This window comes from Balearica regulorum, chromosome 2 (genome assembly GCF_011004875.1).
Source record: "Balearica regulorum gibbericeps isolate bBalReg1 chromosome 2, bBalReg1.pri, whole genome shotgun sequence".
Taxonomy (NCBI): domain Eukaryota; kingdom Metazoa; phylum Chordata; class Aves; order Gruiformes; family Gruidae; genus Balearica; species Balearica regulorum.
The window spans coordinates 31,737,312-31,757,626 of NC_046185.1; the positions used below are offsets into that span (position 1 = coordinate 31,737,312).

At 45.6% G+C, this 20,315-nt stretch overlaps 1 protein-coding gene across 4 annotated transcripts in view; it reads left to right on the top strand.

Moving 5' to 3' along the window:
- Nucleotides 1-715: 715 nt before the first annotated feature.
- PAG1 (phosphoprotein membrane anchor with glycosphingolipid microdomains 1) overlaps nt 716-20,315 on the top strand; it is a 115,489-nt gene continuing 95,889 nt past the window's right edge. For 3 of the 4 annotated variants that reach the window (XM_075743828.1, XM_075743826.1, XM_075743827.1), the window contains exon 1: nt 716-856. The gene's annotated coding sequence lies outside the window, so the exon portion shown is untranslated. The remainder of the gene's footprint in view (nt 857-20,315) is intronic. The other variant, XM_075743829.1, reaches the window with a different exon arrangement.

Here is a 20,315-nt window from a genome sequence, read left to right on the forward strand (position 1 = left end):
GGCGGCGGCCCCAACGAGCCGCTGCAGCCCCGGCCGCCGGCCCCAGCCCTCCGCCTGCGCTCCCCGCTGCTCGGGGGCGGCAACATACGCACCCCCCCCTCCCCGGCTCGGGGCCGCGGGCAGCGCTGCAAGGTGGGCAGCCCGGCGGCGGCTGGCATGTCCGTGTCCGTGTCCGCCCCCCGCCTCCGCGGATCAAGGTGATGCGGCAGCAGCCGTGCCCCACGCAGCCTCCGCAAAGGCGCGCTGCGGTGCGCGGGGCGGGGGGGAGCGCAGGGGGCTGCGGGGCTGCGCGGTGGCGGAAGGGGGGGGGCGCAGGGGGCGGCGGGACTGCGCGGTGGCGGTGGGGGGGCGCAGGGGGCGGCGGGACTGCGCGGTGGCGGGGCGCAGGGGGCGGCGGGACTGCGCGGTGGCGGTGGGGGGGCGCAGGGGGCGGCGGGACTGCGCTGTCCGCCCGCGGCGCCGCCGCTGCATCGGTCGCCTCTCGGCGCCGGGCGCGGGGACATGCGCACTGCCGCGCGTTCGCCCGCGTCGTGCTCCGCGGCCGCGCTCCGTCCCTCTCCGCCGCCTGCCCCCGGCCCTCCTGCCGGGCGGAGGAGGGGGAGGGAGAGAGAGAGAGGGGGGGGGGGGAGGAGGAGGAGGAAGAGGGGGGGGGGGGGGAGGGAGGGGAGAGAAAACCGCCGCAACTTGCTGCTGCTCCTCCCTCCCCTCCCTTCGCCGCGCCGCAACTTGCTGCTGCTCCTCCCTCCCCTCCCCTCGCCGCGCCGCTGCCCGGCCCCTGCGGGCTGCGCTCCGCGGGCAGCGCTCCGCGGGAGGCGGCATCCCCGGGCGCGCTTCTCCGCGGGGCCGGCGCCTGCCGGTGAGTTGCGGGCGGTGCGCGAAGTTGCCGGTGCCTGTGGTTTTTGGGGGGCGGTGTGCCGTCGCTGCGGGCGCGGGTCGCTGCGCGGCTGCGGGAGGCGGGTGGCGGGGCCGCCGTAGGGCTGCGGGGGCTCGGCGCGCACCGCAGCGCTGCCCCTGGTCCGGCCGCGGTCCGCGCTGCGCCCGGGGCGTCCATCTGGTTATTTGGAGGGATAATTTGGCCAGGAGAGGTCACAGGTGCAGGGCAGGGGCCGAGGCGGGCAGGATCCGGCCCCCGGCCGGGGTTATTGTGCGGCTTCCCGGGCGCAGCGCGCTGGCATCCCACGGCGGCGGGGTTCTCCGCGCCTCCCGGCTCCGGCTGCTGCGCGTCAGCCCCTTAACTATATTTTCATTCAAATCCTATTACATGGTGACAGACTCCAGTTTGTTTCGCAGTGGCATCTGCTCTTGGTCTTGGAAACTCTTTAAGAGGAAGGGATCACCAGGGGAAGAGCCGGGGCTGCTTTTCAAAGCGTTGCGAAGAGAGCTGCAAGCACGAATTAGTCCTAACACATCATTTGCCGTGTGTGCTGCTTGGAGCGTTTATTTCCCTTAGAGCTTCTGAGAGAGGACAGAAAAAAACTGGCAGAGGGTCACACCAGAAAGTTGTGTAGTTGGAATGTTACATACGCTAATGGACCCAATTATCTAAATAAACAAACATAGTGATTTATAGGTGTCTGAACTATAACGCTTTGAATGATAGAGCTCTTTAACCTTTCTTTCTAATCTGTCCCTCGGAGATTTGGTTTTAAGGAGAGTAATATATCATCTGTGGTGCTGAATACTGGAGTTGATTACATTTGTAAAAGGAATGGCCTTTCAAATAATACTGAGCCATTAAGCAACAAATGCAGAAAAAAGAGTGAGAGAAAGAGCAAAGATAAAATTTTGGCAGAAAATATTTTTCCCCTTCCTAGCAGCCATGCGCCATTAACTTTTATCCAGAGTTCTTATTTTATTAGATTAAAGTTAAAAAAAAAAACCAAGTGGGCTATGTGAAACCAGAAGCAAATCCTCCTTAGTCCTCTTGAAGTCTGTCTGCGTTGCAGTTAAATGATGATCAGAGCAGTGTCTATTAAGAGAATTTGCAGAAGCAAGCACTGCTAAAGATACCCAGAAAGTAAATGGAAGTACTTGGTTGTTGTATTTGTTTCTTAGATAATACAGAAGTAGACATTTCAAATTCCAGGGTTTCTATTTTGCATCTTTAAAAATGTTGCCCTGATAAATATACCTATATGTGAGGTGTGCAGCTTCAATATAGCAAAAGTGCCTTCCCTTACTGGAAAAGTGATTAATTCAGGTGTTAGTTTATTTAACAATGGCGAAATTCTGCAGCCTGCAGAGCACGTCCTGTAAGGAATAAATGTCTTCTGCCCTCGTTGACAAAAAATAGTGAGTACAGTATGCACAGCACCTTGCAGGCCTGAAGTGCAAGAGCAATTTTATCTTTAAGCAGTTTTTCAACACAGGATTTTATTAACATAAAATCAATATTCAGGTCAGCAATGGGGATCTGCAACTTTTGAATGAGAAGCTGATCTGAAGGCAACACATTGCTCATATGAGTAAAGGTTGTGGGGTACGACACTCAGCAAGCTCACCTAGCTTTTGTTCAGTTTCTTTTATGAAATGTCTTTTAATGAGGGAAAGAAACAGGTAATCCATTGCATTTTAAGGCACCACGCTCCTTATAAGCCTCATCGCCAGGCATTTGAACGTGAATATGGCTTTAGATCATGTATTGTATACGAATGACTGCTACTAGGTAACTTAAGCTCTGAATTTATCCTACCATTAAAGTTATATTGATCAGAAAGTGGCAACTGGATTTCAAGTCCTAAATAAGAAATGCTCAATAATCTAGAGCTAATTTATATTTTAAGAAGCGTTGTTCTGAGGAATCCACAAGAAGTGCAGTCGAGTTTTCCTTACTGGCTGTGCAGTGGCATTTAGTTAAGGAACACTCCTGGGGCTGTGCGGTCTTCATTGACACACAAAGGAGTTAAATCTGTTTATCAGCTCATTGATGCTGATGGTAAAGTGCTGTAGAGTTCAATGGCTGGAACAGGACACAGTCTTTTTCCTTCCAGTAAGGATGGGGATGGAGAACGGAAGGGCTTTTTCAAAGTGGTTCCAACACCATATCATTTGTAACTGCAAAATATAATGTAAGAATAAGATTAATAGACCAAGAAGGATTGAAAACATTGTTTAACACTTAATTGAAACAATAAATCATTCAAATAACATTACCCAGGCTCCTATAGTGATGCCTCTGCTTCCAGGGTTGCGAACAGAGCAGATTTTGGGCACGGGGTGCCGGGGTAGCTCAGCCCCAGAGCCGCGGTGAGAGGGCAGACGCGTTGCAGCCTGGTAGCCCTGCTGCGGCCAGGAGGGAGCCCAGGCGGGGTGAAGGGGCAGCGCATGCAGAGACTCACCCTCACTGCCAAACTGGGGCCGAGAGAGCCCCCTCCCAAGTTTCAGTGTCTGCAGAATGAAGGGCAGCTGCTGGCCCGAGCCCTGCGTGGAGCCGGCAGGGAAGATGTGCTGGATGAGGCCCTGCTTGTCCAGCCTCTAGCTTGCAGGCAGGCTGCCCTGCCTGCTCGGTGCCCATCCCTGCATCCCAAGGATGCTGTCAGCTGCAGGTCTTGTGTATAACAGTGCCAAAAAACTTCTGATGAGGGAAGAAGTTCAGGATGGCTTCTTCCTTGGGAAAACGGTGTGTTTCTAAACGTTTGTATCATCAGGTACTGCTTACATTGATGAAAACATGGAAAGGGCAAGCAGTGCACACTTATTTGTGTAATACTGCTAGTAATAAACTCTAGACTTTGAAATCAGTGTGCATTCGTGTGGGCTCTTGGACGCCCTGTAAAATCCTGCTGCACAGTTGAGGAAGCTGAAGCCTGAAGGGAGTTGAAGTGTTCTTCGTTGCTGTTCCCCCATCTCCATCCTGGTGTCCCTCAAGCTCTGAACTGCCATGCCGTGCCGCAGCTTCTCCATAGGTCTCTCACGGGTGCGTGTGCCGTGTCCGGCTCACCTTCCCCCTGGCCCCTCACCTCCCGAACCCGCCGTGTGCCGCCGCGCAGGCAGTGCTGCCCTGCTTGTTGACCGGGTAGATACCCACCCGCAGGTGCTCGGTGACTCACCGGAGGCCCCACGCTGCAAACCCCTCTGCAGTTTCACTCTGCTTTTCTTCTGTGGTGAAGCAGTTTTTTATAACCCTGTGCCTGCAGTTACCTGGGCTGGGGAGGACAAGCTGAGGGTGGTGGGACCTCCAAAGGTTGCTCCTGCAAAGGTGCATCAAGCACAGCTGTCAGGTGAAAATGATGAGTGACAGGAGGTGTTCCTTTGCTTCGTGGATGTGTTATAACCAAGTTTTAATTAAAGCAGAGGCGGTAGATTATTAGGGCAGATAAATACTGCCTTGTTACAGCCCTCTTGGGTCGTATGTAAGCAGTATTCGTTTTAGAAAGGATGAATGAATAGTCAGTGTGAAGGATAAAGATCAGCATTGTTAATCACTCTGGAAGTCTTCCGTGGGAGAGTGTAAACTCACGAGGGAAGATACTGTCCATAAATGTCATTTAAATATTTACATAACTTGGGGATAAAATTTTGATATTAAAGGCATGCAAGTACCGAGTTGTCTTTGGGTTCCTGTACAGTGGAGTTGGTCGGGGGTGGGCTGTATTTCTATGTAATGCTTTGCTGGCAGTTATGAAGAGCTCTTCTTCAATGCCACTGTGAAAAAAAATTAATTGTTTTTGTCAAAGTGCAGATGAAAAAATTAGAAACTTGGGAGACTACATTTGCTTAAACTCTTGTGCTTCAGGTCGTGTTAGCTCTTCACTTCTGGTGTCCCTGGCTAAGCAGTGTGCGGTCGCCATTATCTAGGCTAGGGGTATGGTGACTCACCATCCACTTACAGTTTGTGGCTGTTGATGCGTCTGCAGGGTGACAAAGAATGACTCCAGGTGAGAAAGGGTGGGTTCCCCCTCCCCCAGATAACTGGAAATGGTAGGAAATGTTCCTGCGCTGATCCTTGATTTTGTAATTCTCGCAAAAGTTTCTTTTGTCCTTTTCCAGCTCTCAGAATGTGATACAACCCTTGAAAAAAAATGTGTGCTTTCATGTAAATGCAATGAGGATGAGCCTTTGAAAACATATCTTAGCTGATGTTGATGAATAAACAAACTTGGCCGAAGTAAATCTTTTCATCTAACTTCAAGAGCCACACTGTAATGAAGTAAATATAGATGTACTTAATGGGCTCCTTTCATCCAAATACATAACAAACCCTCCAAAGTAATGCAAACAAATCTAAAATGGATTTCTAAGTGGTTTTTTTTTTTTTTTTTGGTACTGGAACAGTTTAGTCTAGCCAGGCTAGAATGGGAGTGGAGCTTGCTCCCAGAGTTGTGGAGGTGCTGGGGTGCGTGCCAGCCTAAACGTGAGGGAGCAGAGAGTGCACCAGAGACCTGGCTCTTCTCTTCTCCTGCGGTTGTGCAAAAAAGACAGAAAGTGCTTGTTCCATCTGTGGTTTAAAGCACCTTATTTGATGAGCTTCTCCCTGAACTCATCCCTTTGGAAGGCAGCTTGCAGATGAAGCTTCGAGAGGCAGGGGGACCTGCAGAGGCTGCTGTCTGCTCCCCCTTGGCCGCAGCCCGGCTCAGCACCCCATTGCTGAGCTCAGGCTGCACTGAGAGAGCCCCTCCAAACGCGGGATGGCACCTCTGGGGCAGCCTGCGCATGGCATGCCACCACTTGGCCAGACACTAATGTGTCTAGGGGGCTTGCTCTGCAGGGCATGTCCTGGTGGTGTCCCAGCCTGGTTCCTGGGTTCACAGAGTACTTGAATTTGGTGTTAAAGGTGGCCTCGAGGCCATCGTGACAGCTGCTGTAGGCACAATCATTGAAGTACAGCTGCGGTGGTGGTGTTGACTTCGGCAGCGTCTTGTTGGTTGGAAGCTGTAGGAAAGAGGAGCTCCAAGAACAGTTCTGCAGATCTGGACGTTCACTGTGTGACTGTGTATTTGGTTTCATTTTTGAGACTTGCAGGATGACTCTTTTCAACGACAGCATTTGTAAATAGATTAATGACTTCTCATGGAAAGCAAAAGCATGCCTAGCAAATACAACCGTTTGGTTCCACTGTCCTTGCTTTGTGAAGAAGACCAATGTGTAATGTTTGTATTTCCCACATCACAGAAACAGTCTTTGGATCTTCTCTTTAAAAAGCACAGTTATAAACCAATTTTACTTTAAAGACAAGTGCTTTGTTTTGAAAGGGATAAATCCTGTTTTGGAGACCAAATTATGGTCTTTTTTTTAATAGGAAAAGTTCAGGTCCATTTCATTCCATTGTGGAATAAAATTCCATTCAAAGCTGGGCAGTATGTGTGTAAGAGTTTGAATATTAGACTATTTAGACAACTGTGTCAGCATAATTACAGAAATTCTTCAGTATGAGCTGCTTCTTTGCTGAGGTCTTGATAAGTGGGAAATACTATAAAGAATAATTTTTGTGAGTGTTGTTGGAGGAATTCTGAGAAGGAGCTTTAAGTCTAGCAGATTGTTGCACTTTCAAAAACACAACAGTGATTTACTAAAGTCCAGATTCAACTCACTATTTGACACCTCGAATAGTCAGACATCCAATTTAGCTAGTGTCTAGTTGTGTTGTGCCGTGTGTACAGAAGTGAAACGTATTAAAAAACTGTTCAGCTTCGGATGTGTTCATCTGGGGATTTACTCATAAATAATTGATAACCCTCTGAAACAAAATCTCTTCATTACTTCGTGGATTGCTCACCTCTTCCCTCCCGTGCTCATTGTTCTCGCAGGCGGGGGGAAGAACGAGGCACTGCTTTAATGAAGGTGTACGTCAGCCTCCACTGCTCCTTTCAAAAGGTCACCCAACTAAACAGCGGCAATGAAATGTATGACAAAAGATAAACATTTTATTGTCCTACAGAGATATGCGGCATTCCAGGGTTTTAGAGGAACCACTTAGCTGCTGTGTTTAAGACTTCTTTCCATCCTAGCATAGAAGCAGTGTTTATGATGAATTACTAAATCAATGAAATGTTTGCATCTAGTGCACTGCAGGATAAGACGTCAAATTAAGGGCTGTTTGATGTGCAGTATCAATTACAACTGTGATATTTGGGCTTGATCTTTCAAGATTTTACTGCGGTTAAGTATCCTTGCTCAGACTGTTGACTGCAATGGGACAAGTCTTTGTCAGCAGTGGTTTCTCATTCGAGCAAGGGTTTGCATGGTTGAGTTCCTATTTACCAGACATTGAATCGTAGCGATAAATTCCCTTTCCTGCAAAAAAGAAGAGCCATTCTGCTACCCACTGACTTAATAAAATGTATTTGAGTTGATCTAACAAAAATCTCATTTTAATGGAAAAAGTGTCTTAATTTAAGATCAGTTCATCTTTCTGATGACTTGATTGCTTTCGAGTTATTAGCCAAGTTCTGTAACAGTCTTTAAAGGTGCTAATACTTGCTTGCAGTTTAATAGCCCTAACTATTGCTAATGTACAGGAAATGTTGAAATCACATCATTGGGAGAGAACCCTAACAAATCTTATAGCTATTTTAATGTGAGGTTTCGCACGTTACTCTTGTTTAATTGAAAGGTGAATGCTATAAAGGCTTTGTCAGTCTGCTGTTTCCAGATGACAGCACTTTCTATGGAGTAACTGCAAGTCCCAGAGTGCTGATGCCAGCTTTCAGCTTCAGGATTCATAGCTCAAACTCTTCCTTTTTTACCTGGCAGAAGTGTGCATCTGTGGTGTTGCCTGGATTTGTGTCTTCCAAAAAAATACTGGTTTCAATCAAATAAAATGAGAAAAAAATTCTGAAATAATAGTTACATTCTGCCTGATATTGGAGAAAAGGGGGCCTTCGCTGCTTCTTCTATAAACCAAAAGATTAAGCTTACTTATAAAAGATTAACAGAGCTCTATTCTGTTAATTTGTAGTGATGTAGTCGAAGTGCCTGATTCTACATTGGTGGAAAATCCGTTATCAATCAATGGGAATTTTGCAGCTGAAGCCAAAGGGATTAGAGACTCATTGTTCAGAATTGACTGAAGGAGAACAAGACCTGGATATGCTTGTTGCCTCATTGCTGTGAGCTACCACTGGGGTGTGCCCACAAAAAATGGCAAAGGAAAATCTTCGGTTGCCTCAGGCAAGCTGTTTCCAGAAATGTATGAAAGGGCTAGTGCCACTGTACGAGGCTGTAGAGAAACCTTACCTGGGGTGCTGCTGGTAGCCCTTGTTACTCACGTCCAAGGAAGATGATTTCAAAGTGGAAGAGGTATGCAGGGAAAGATGACCTGAAGTCCTCTTCTACGGATTGTATCATGGTGGGGGAGAGTTAATGAGTGGGTCAGATGTGCAGTGGGAGCAGGAGTTAGGAAGAGCAGTGGAAGAGGGGTGCAGATTTGGGAGTGAGGGGTGCAGAGGAGCACTGGTGCCTACACTCCGCTCTCTTACCTGCTGCCACTCAGGCTGCCACCCAGGCACCTTGGTGTAAGAGACAGGAGTCAAAGGGAGATGCAGAAAGACATTACTGAAGAAATTGCTAAAGAATTTTCTACTGATGGTGTTGAGGGTGATGTCCTAACAAATTGCGTTGCCTGCACAAGTTTCTTCCTTTAATAAATAATAGCTACTGTTCCTTCTAGTAGAGTGCATAGACCAACATTCAGACTGTTAGAGCCTGCAAACGATAAGAAAACGTGCAGGTCTAGACTTACTTTAGTAAGGAATATTCACCAAGCACATTCCGAAATATAATTTCACTTTCTGTTGAAATGCTGTCATAGAGCTTAGCTTAAATGTAGCTCTGATCCAGAGCCTAGTTGCAGAGAAAAGCGTAATCTCCATGACCTCTGCTGCAACATTTGGTAGGTACTTTTCCAGGCATGGAAGCTAATACATCACAAAAAAGTTATTCATAGTAAAAATTACACAACGATTTGGTAAATGCAAATTTATTGTTTTGATCTGTTGTAATAGGCAAGATTGTGTCATTTAGTTTGGCAATTACAGAGTTTAAATTAATTTCATTTTCCTTTACTCTTGCTAAATGTAAAATAATTGAGCACGCATCATGGAAGGTTGGGGCTCTCTTGTTTGTAGCTTCATCATTTATTAATCTAACACATTAGATGAGAGGCTTTACAGATTTGCTTGCCTAAGGAAAAAGAAGAAAATACAGAAAGGCCAAACTACATATGTGTATTCTGTCTTACACTTTGAAGTACTGTCAAATATTGCCTCATTTTTAGTATGCTTTGTAAGAAAGAACACTGTTTTCCCCCAGAACGGTAAGTTGTGACCTAATGCTTAAATAGTCAGAATAAGCTCATATTTGGATAGGCAAGGTCGCTTGGGCAGTTCCTCCCCCACACACTCTTCACATAGGGATATAACGTTGTCCTCGGGCTGGCAAAATAAACTCCAGATGAGCACACCGTAAAAAGGTGTGTTTTGGCACTATCTTGGCCATCTTAATTGGCTGCCCTAGTTACAGGAGGAAGCCATTTGTGACGTGTGCCTTCCCTCTAATTTAGCCTTTTCAGAAAATGGTATTGGTGTAATAGAGGCAGCGGTGCAATATCGGCTCAGTGGAGGCAGAAGCGCTCTTCTTTCTTACCTTTATGTAGCTGGAGGGGATTTGAAAATTGGGTATTTCTCTCCGTCTCTGCAGCTCTGAGTAGCCACGACACTGCCAGCCATGGATTAGTGAAATAAATCCCTCACGTTCATAGTGAAGTGGAAAGTATAAAGAGCATTTTCTGCCTTTTTTCCCCCTTTTTAATGTGTCATTTGCTGGCTGGCACAGTGACCTCCATTTCGTGACTCTTGTGATGTGACTTGTCACAGAGCTTTTCTGTGGGGATTAATTCATCACTCAAGGATGTAGTAGCATGTGGCATTATGTATATGGACCTGAGGTAAACAGTTACCTATAGGCCACCTATAATGAATCTGTACTTTAAATATTATCTGTTAATGCAGTTTGATATTTTTAATGTGAGTTTCTTTCCTTTTTGTTTTATCGCTTTTCTTAACTATGTCTTTGGTAGTCAAATGGGATGCATGTATATAGTCATTTTCTAGTGTTGCCAGTGTAGCCAAATTTGGGAAAAAATATTCCTGGCAATTTAGGATATGAAATTTGCCAATGCATTGGGAAATGTTTTTATGCTAATTGTGTGGAGGTATGGTACAACAGTTCAGTTTTCCAGGGTATCTTGGGGGACAGCCTGTCAAATCTTTTGAAGTGTTGTTCCAGTCAATTATATTGACTGAAGTGAAAGCAAGAATTAATCTCTTTTTTTCATTCTTTACATGAAGATTTAATTTCATACTCTTGATTTACATTTCAGTATCAATTGTGTATTTTAATTTGTGTGAGTGAAGGCTTTACTCAGCTGTGACTCCATCTTTAATTTTGCCCAACAAGTCCATCTCATTTCTGGAAAGCACATACGCCAGGAATTGATTAGCGATATCAGTTGGGCAAATGGTAGGGAAAGAAGTGGTGTCTGTGCCTGGTTACGGAGGTGCCTTACGCTGTGGGGTCTGACCAGTCACGATGAATTGATGGATGCTGGTTTTCAGGTGATCTCTGTTACCGTCCTCCTCAACAGGTTTGGTTAAAACAGCCCTAGAGAAGTACTGGGGAAAGCAAACTAGCCCAGAAGCAGAGGATTGATTTCCCACCAAAATGGGAGGTCATTGTTATGAGGAAATTAGCTAAATTATTTACTCAGCAAAGCAGGCAGATAGCCAATAACTCAGCATTTATGTGTTTCGCATTTATTCAGCGCTCAGGCATAGCATGCACAAACAGCATGGGGTGGTTGGTTCCTGACAGGCACATCGACGCCCGTAGCTGGCCTGGGAAGAGAAGCCTGGTCTCTGAAACAAGTGATGGGACTCCCAAACTCCAGTGGGGGTGGCCTTGATGGACCTGCCCGGCCGTGTCCTGGTTTCCAGCACCTGCAGAGATGTTGGCAGGGTAGGGCGGGTGCCAGACCATGGAGCACCAGGAGTCTTCTCTTAGGGGTTTTCTGGAGGCAACCTAGGGGTTCCATGGAGCCTGGAAGCTCTGGAGTCATCCAGCACCACAGGATGTGGCTCCATGCAGAAGCGAGGTTGCCTGAGGAGCTGGTTGTAGCCACCCTGGGACACCAAAGCCCTGGAGGTTTGGACCTCATGGTTGGCAATCTGGGAACCTGGAAACGCTTGCTTGATTTTTGCCATTTCTTTGCTTTTCCCAGCTGAGGGACTTCCTGAGGTATTAGTTGTTGGACAGTGGTAAAATTAGCATGAGTTGTCAGTTTTAATCAGCAGTAAATAATTTTTTTTTTTTTTTTCAGGAAATGCAATAACCAAGAAAGCTTGTTTTCCCTTGGTTTCTGAGCTAGGCAGAGATTATACATTACAGTGCTGTGATTGCCTGGGAAGGAGAATTTCCAAGATGCTGCAGATCCTGTGTTCCACCTGGCATCATGCGTGCCCTGCTCCACAGAGCAGTTGTATTTTCTATATTAAGTATTAGCCTGTATAATTATTTACACTGATGCTTAAAAAAAGCAACAGCTCTTAAGAGAAAAGGCTTCCTTTCACCGGAGTCTAGAGGAATCAAAACCCGCAAAAAAACCCTCAGGAATTTCTGTGCTTAAGCTATCTGTTAGTGGATAGTAATCAGTTTTCTGAGGTGTAACTCTGAAATGTTAGTGTTCATCATTTAATAAAAATCATGCTCCCAGCAGTTCATCAGCAGCTGGCACTTAGATTGAATTCAGAAAAAATAAGCATGAAGATTGCTTTAGGTAAATGACCAGAGCTTTATACCTTTTAAACACCTAGCTACCTGGTTTAATTAATACTCAAGTAACCTGTGGTGTGTGTCTGTATCAGCCTGATTTTATGCAGATAGGAGCAATCTCTTGCAAAAAAATCAGTGCTATTGAGTCGTATGCTGAAGAGCAAGGTTTCGGCAGCAGGGAGAAGCGCAGTGCTGCTTTTGCTTCCTGCAACTGGTGTTTCAGTTTAGCAGTAGAGGAGTGTTGTGGCTGAAGGCATGCGCTGCAAACTTAAACCTTGCCTTTTTCTCACTCTCCTGTGTGATCCTCTAGCAGATTTTTGTCCCTCAGCCCTGGCAGTTCAATACAAGAGAAGGTTAACTTCTAAAAGCATAGTCTGGCAATTTGAGCTTTAAATTAGGGCATGCTGATAGAGTGCAGGTTGTAAAGTAGAGCTTGCAGAAGGATGTAGCCAATAGGGGATTGAGGACCACAGATTGTTCCTATCCTGACCAGAGTCTGGCTTCTGGTGGGGCATCTGTACCTGTCACCAGCCCCAGCTGATCAGCACTGCATCCAGGGGATGTCACCTTCGGCTCTGCTACGGAGAGCAGCTAGGAGTTATCTCACATCCAGAATTTGAACTTGTGAGCGGTAGGTACCGGGAGCACAGGGAAGTGCAGAGTCCTGACCCTGGGAAGGTACAACCCAGGCACCAGTATGTGCAGGGGGTGACCGGCTGGAAAGCAGCTTGGCAGAAAATGACTTGAGGGTCCAGGTGGACACCAAGTTGAACATGAGCCAGCAATGTGTCCTTATGGCAAAGAAGGCGAGTGATGTCCTGGTCTGCACTAGACAAAGTATTGCCAGCAGGTGGAGAGAGGTGATCCTGCCCCTCCGCTCAGCACTGGTGAGGCCACACCTGGAGTGCTGGGTCCAGTTCTGGGCTCCCCAGTACAGGAGAGACATGGACATACAGAGAGAGTCCAACAAAGGGCTACTAAGATGATGAAGGGACTGGAGCATCTCTCATATGAGGAGAGGCTGAGAGAGCTGGGACTGTTCAGCCTGGAGAAGACTCAGGGAGAATCTTGTCAATGTCTCTAAATATCTGAAGGGAAGGTACAAAGAAGACACAGCCAGACTCTTTCCATTGGTGCCCAGTGACAGGACCAGAGGCAATGGGCACAGACTGAAACTCGGGAGGTTGCCTCTGAACATCTGAAAGACTTTTTCACTGTGAGACTGACCGAGCACTGGCACAGGTTGCCCAGAGAGGTTGTGGAGTCTCCATCCTTGGAGATACTCAAAAACTGTCTGGACATGGTCCTGGGGAACTGGGTCTAGGTGGCTCTGCTTGAGCAGGGAGGCTGGACCAGATGACCTCCAGAGGTCCTTTCCAACATCAGCCATTCTGTGATGCTGTGACGTCACCAACTGCATTCTTAGGCAGTTGCAGACTGTTTTTTAAGAGAGCCTGTTCTGAAATAACAGTTCTCTAGTTTGTTCTTCAAAAATTTGAAAAAGATTATGCATTCTTACTGAAAAAAGGATAGCTACATATTCTTGGTACCTTATGTCTGCTGCTCAGTTCATTCCCACTTTTTCACCTCCTGTTTTTAAAACAGAAAATCTTTTTTTTTTGCTCCCTGGCCTGTACAGACGGGATGTAGTACCTGTCATTGTCTCCTGTTCCTGCAAGGTGTGTGCAAAACAGCAGTTAATTCATCTCTGTTCTGACCACATATGAGAAAAATAAGGAAAAATCTCCTTCTTTGCAGTGACTTGAGCCTGTAAATGTTGGACAAATAACGCTTATTGTGCAAGCCTCGTCTTGCTTTTTCTAAATATTTCCTTTCCTTTAAAGCCTGGTTCTTACTAGCTCTATTTCCGACTCATTTGTAGCTGGTGTCGTGTCCCATATGCCTCCACGGAATAGCAGGCAAGGTGCTGAGCTTAGCTGTCGTAGTAGTAGGCCTTAAGCAGTATCATATCCAAGACTCAAGGCAGGATCAACATCAACACAAGCCTACAGAGAGGAGTTTTGTTGTAAATCACAATGGTACGGTGTGCTGCTACATGTTTCCTCCTCATGGTGAGTTAACAGCTGCCTGGAAACAAACCCCCCAAATGTGCTGCTTTTTATGTACCAGGGAGCAGTGGAGCTGTTATCGATGACCTTAGCCTTCTTGTTTTGGCTTGCAAGCTAATTTTGTTTTAATTACAGGCATAGCTTTAATCTTTGTCAATTGGGCTGCAACAGTAGAGTTATCCTTTGACTAATGATGTCCAATTTGTTTTTATCCCCTGACTCTCTGTTTGCAAAATAAAGACTGAAGCATTTTTCATATAAATTTATTTCCTATTCGTGATTTTTAAAATTCACAAAGAGCCTGAACTCAGATATACTGGTGCTGCCTTCTCAGTGTAAATACTATTGCTCTAGTGCAATCCTTGGAGACCGTAGGAGGCTTTCCAGGTCAGGGATAAAGTTTTTGGAGGTGAAAGAGGAGCAGTCTTAACGTACATTGTTTGATTTTCCCAAAGGAGAAGGAGTGTTCCCATTTTAGGAGAGGATGAAATCCAAGCCTTTACACAGCCCCCCCCCCAATCAAAGGTATGCACGAGAGCTTAGGTACTGTTTAAGTTTTGAATAGACTTAGGTAGGACCAAGTTTAACCAAGAGAAATATTCCTTCTTACCAAAAAGAGATTTTGTTCCTTGGTTTTGGTACCTAAAGTCTGTGGTGTGGGAAGAAAAAATGCTTGGGAGGATTGGAGTTGATATGGCATTTTAATTCATTTTAAAATATTTAGGAAGATTTGGAAACAAAGCTCATTGTTAACCAAAAGGTTGCAAAGGTTGACAAGCCAAAGCGTACGTGAACAATAGCTATTGAGAAGATTTCCATGATAACTGAAAATGTGGATTTCTTATCACTTTGTAATTTGCATGTTCCTACCCTGTTATGGCTTCAGAGGGATTATACATGCAAAGCCCTGGTGCAGAGAGGTGACTACATGGATAAAGTGATACTTGGTGCTACATTTGCTCTTTATTGTACAAGAAGCGTGTTTATTTTTAGTTTTGCCCATGTAAAAAATGTGACACCCCTAAAACTGAGAAGAAATAGTCTGGTATTTCCATCTTTTTATTGCAGCTAATTGATACAAGACAGTGATGCTAATGTCTGTAGCTAATAAGAAAATAAATCAGGGTGGTTTTTTTTCTTGCTGTGTATTTTATTTGCCTTATACTGCCCATGTGGCATGAGCAGTGAACTCAAGAATTACACTCCTGTTGCATTTAGGCAAACTTACTATTTGTAATACAAAGAAAATACATACCAAGACTTCAAAGAGTTTCAGAAAAGGTCTGAATTACATGTGTACATATTTGTTTTTTAACTTTTAGGGCTTTTTAGACCCTGAAGTACCTTTCCCATACTCGAATAACAGCAGACCAGTTGAACACAGGAGAAAATCAGGAGGGAGAAAATTAATATCCTCAGGCTGGGCATGGGAGGCTGCTTAAACACATTGTAAAAGTCACATAAGGCATCTGCATCTGTATAGAAGCAAGCAGAAACAGTGGTCCGCTGAAAGCACAAATGTTAGGAGTTACTCAGACTACAAAGATATCCTCGAGCATGTGGGTATCTGCCCCTAATGATTCCAACAAAAAACCCCAGCCAGAGTGCATTTAATTGAATGCAAACTGAGCATAAAGTTCTGAAAAGGACTTTGAAGAGCAAAGATTCTGCAACATAAAAGTAAATGATGAAGTGTGTATATAGCTATCAAAAGGTGGATACCTGTAAGTGCACCGGTGGGCATGCAGGGTCACCAGGCAGGACATCAGAAAAATGAGAAGTTAGTTGCATTGGTCATTGCAGGGGAATTTGGGCAGGTGTTGTGTTGGGTAACGAAGATGAGAATGTGTGAGACTGCTGAGGCATCACAACAGACGTGCTGAAAGAAGCTGGAGAATTGAATATGGAGGAGCCACTGTGTGTTGTACAGACCACAGCCAGTGGTCCGAGGAGGCAGCGCTGCTGGCAGAAAACATGCCACGCGCGTGGCTGCCACAGCTGTGATTTGTGAATCTGAGCACTGGATTTCACTTCAAAAACTGAAAATTCTGATGGAAAGCAACTGGTGATTTTGAACAGGCTGAGAGTGATGGTCCAGGGATGGTGTGAGCTCCCAGGAGGACGGTTTCTCTCCTCCTCCAGCTCCCTCCTCTTGACTTCTGTTGCTTTGCTCCCAGGTGGGTGGGCACAGCAGCCCTGCTGCCTTCAGTTCCTACCGTCCTGCCTGCAAGCCCTTAACTCACTACACTGTCTAAGTCCGTCCTCCATGAAAACTAGCTCATTCTTGATAAGATACTCATCTTCAGCTTCCCTCTGATTTGTGAAAGCAGAGAAAAATAATGGGAAAATGGGTGTTTGGCCTTTTGGGTATTTCATGAGAAGGCTGTATTATTTATAAATAATTTATGACTTTGAAGCTACACACTTTCTCCCCAGGTTATATGTCTTGTATAACTGAACTGTGTGATTTAACTTAAATTGCCCATCTGCCATGCATCATGAATCTCCGTACAGTGCTGCTGCTCCTCTCCCTCCTATACGGGCTTCACTTGTGGATAAGAGATTTGCATAAAATGATTTCTTCATGTAAATGCGATTGGGCGGCAGCTCCAGCATCTTGTTATAACATATGTACCAAGCCCCTTCAATTGGGCTAGCGCCTACCTCGGTAATTGAATCTATTTGTTTGTTGCTGTAGTTTTGGGAATTAGCAGGGAGCAAGATGCGTGTGCCAACATGCTTTTACTGCAGCCTTCGTAGCCTTACCTTCACCCTGAGGTTTCTTTGGAAAAAAACAAAACAAACCAGCGGGGGTCGGGATGGGGGTCAGTGATGCTGCAGCTCAGGTGGGGGCCGGGGCGAGAGCCAGGGGCTGAAGGGGGCTCCCTGGGGACACCCCGCTTATCCGCGCTAGCTCTGGAGCCGGGCAGCCAGCCCCATGGGGACAACTTGCCCAGGGCCAGGACAACTGCAGTAATTAAAATGGTGCATAAGCCAGAGAGATAAGGAGCCCTGCAGTTTCGGTCGGTGTTGTTCAGGCTATGATGTGGGGCTTGCTGGGGGCCTGTGAGATGCTGGGGTGTGTGAAGCCCCTGCCCAAGAATGGAGCAACCAAAGCACCTCACAGACCTTTCCTGCACCCCTCTGCTCTCCGCAGTTTTAGCCTTGCATTTGTATTTTTTTTTAACCCAAATCACTGGTTTTGGCCGAACCTCTTAATTCATGGTCTCTCCTCCCTGGCCTCATTTCCCTTGCTCTGATTTCTCTCTCCAGCTCCTTTTGTAGCCATCTTGTCCCAGCTTCTGCGATCTTCCTGGCACCTCCTTGTCTCTTCTTTACCCGAAGCATGAATAAATGAGATAATGAGACACAGGCCGGTCATCCTATTTACTTTGTATACGTATGCATATGTATGCCCTCACCCTCTCCCTTGTCTCTCATCTTTCTGTCCTTTTCTACAGCAGTCTCTGGAGAATGGGATTATCTTTTGGTGTGTATTATTTAGCGCATTGATGCTGCCACAGTATGAATAGCATTGACTAATGGTATACATATTTTGAAAAACTAGAGCTGTATTGTAGTGTTCATTTGGGCTAGTAATGCCCAACAAATTACCATGTAGCATAGCTTGTCATCACTGTCAACAAAATGTTTTCCTGCATCCAGGTTGTCGTGTACTTTTTTATCTTTGAAGTTGGAAGGGTAGATAAAATATAGTCAGTAGGGCTCTAATAATTATTTAATGCATGTTAAACTAATGTTAATGTGTTCTGAGTAATGATTTATGGGAAAGAAGTGCTAATTTAGGTAATGGTGGTAGTATTTTGATTAGGTGTGTGTTAAATGGAGAAGTTAGAGGGTATTTTTTTAAGGCTTCTCCATCTTTCTATAATTATGAGATAGATAATATGAACTTGCCAGATCCAACATGCTAATGATTGCCTTCCAGCTTTTAGAGAGACAGAAATTATACACTAGCAGTGTCTGAACAAGATTCTGCTTTGGTAGTGTGATAAAACATACAATACTGTGCTCTCTTACCATTGCGTAAACATCCATGAATATGTCCCTGGTCTTTCAATATAGAAAATAATGAAGATGAAGCTAAATTTACTTTAGAAGTACTCAAATGACTATTGATGGCTTGGGAATGCTGGGTTATCAATACTAGATGAACTGCTTTGCTGTTGTCTGACACTTTGTAGGGGTGTCTCATGAATCATTTTCAGATAAAAGGTAAATGCTCTTACTGTCCAATTTTGCTCCTTTTAAATTGCTACATTTTTCAGCTTTGTCTGCAGAGTTCCTGAAGCAAGCTCTCTGTGGCTAAGATGCAGGGTATTTTCTTAGCGAAACGCCTTTTTTGAACTGGCTCTGAACTGCGCTGACTGATTAAAGGCACGTCTGCTAAGATTGTCTGCTGTGCTCTCTGTTCCACAGGCAGCTTAGCGCTGGTCTGTGCCGGGCCATTAGGAGGAAGGTAGACAGAACTGTGTTTGGGTAATATTCTTAAATATATCACACCCTCAGTGCCTTGCATGGGCAATGGGGAAGAGAGCACTTTGGCTCTTGTGCCATTAGCCATTTTATTAGTTGCATCTTGCTGTATCTCACTTTTAAAGGAATAATTTGCAGCCCACTAATCCCTCTGTGATGAAGAGAGTTCTTTGCAGTATTTATTTACTTCTAAAATGCTGTCAGTATGGGAGATTGCTACAGAAGAACGTGGAGACCTTTAGTCTTTCATGCCTACTACCATCGCATTGGGACTCTGTAGGCAAGGGAGCAGTCTGAGGTAGCAGATCAACCTTCAAATGAAGAAGACAAAGAAGCAAAAGGTGGTAGAAGCTGCAGCAACAATATTCCCGAATCTGCAGGAAATCATCCAATCCCTGGTTAATATAAAACACTCCTAAAATTACCAGAGCTTCTGAAATTGTTTTTTTTTGTTTCAGAAGTAAGCTGTGCAGCCCCAAGGCAAGGAGTGGCATGAATTCACTGGGATATTGCTGCAGAAAGGTCTCTAGAGACAATAACCTCACCTCTTTCTTTGTCTCCAGAGCTGTGAACCAGATCACGCATTGTTGGAGAGTACTTTGCAGGACATGGGGGGATTGTTGCAGAAAGCTTCTATAAGCTTATTCTATTTGATTTATTCTGAAAATCTGTAAATTAGATACCACTATGAATAGTGTGTGGCTTATAGTGATCAGTGTTAGGAGTAAGAGGTGAGACTCAACTTCAGCCTTCCAGTACCTAAAGGAGGCATGCAAGAAAGCTGGAGGGTGACTCTTTATCAGGGCATGTAGTGATAGGACAAGGGGTAATGGGTTTAAACTGAAAGAGGGTAGATTTAGATTAGATATTAGGAAGAAATTCTTTACTACGAGGGTGATGAGGCGCTGGAACAGGTTGCCCAGAGAAGCTGTGGATGCCCCCTCCCTGGAAGTGTTCAAGGCCGGGTTGGATGGGGCTTTGGGCAACGTGGTCTAGTGGAGGGTGTCCCTGCCCATGGCAGGGGCGTTGGAACTAGATGGTCTTTGAGGTCCCTTCCAACCCAAACTATTCTATGATTGTATGATTCTCCTGCACTGCTTTCAAGGTGCATATAGTAAACTCTTGCTGGATACCTTCTTGTATCATAAGTTTCAGTATCTGTAATAGTTGGACTTCTCTAGCTAAAGTGAGGACTGAAAAAAACGCTGCCTGAGACTTTAAGGGTGATTTGGTCACAGAACCCTCAGTTCAGGGGTAGGTGGAATATCAGGAAATCAGCTTTTATAGTTTTGGATAATTGCTGCTTATTCTCTTGCCTTTCCTATTTCTCCCCCACCCTGGATCTTCCCTTGAACCTGCTCTAGCTGATTACATGAGACTAGACTTTATTGGAACGACTGCATCAGGCAGCGTTGAAGTCTTCCACACACACTTTTTTACAGTAGCTAAGAGGCTGCTGTTGACATCTAAGTGTATTGCTGAGTTGCTTTAAAAACTACTTCCGTACTGGGTCATGGGAAAGGTTTTCAGCGCATTATTTTACCCTGATGCATCTATAACTCTAGCAGCAGCCGTCAGCAGCATCACTTCTGCAGCTTTTTCAATAAAGAAATAAATCTCACAGACATTTTTCCTGGACTCTGCACACCAGTTCCATGAATTAAAATGCACAAAGAGAATACAGCATAAGGGGTTGTGTACCTACTAGTTACCATGGAAATAATTAAGGGTACACTGAGACTAGTGGACCCTGGACCACTCAGATCTGGGTATACAGTGCGTGTGACCCATCAGGGTGAGTCTGGGGCAGGCATCTCTCCCTTCTTGTCTGTCTCCCTCCCTTGCAGCGTGGTTTCTGCAGGGACAGCACCTGGGTGTGGGGTTCATTGGGAGCCCCCCACACCCCTGCTTTGCTTGCCAGCCTTCAGAAGCCTGGGGAGGGCTGTAGTGAACGAGAATGCCAGAGTAATTCTTGCAGGTTTT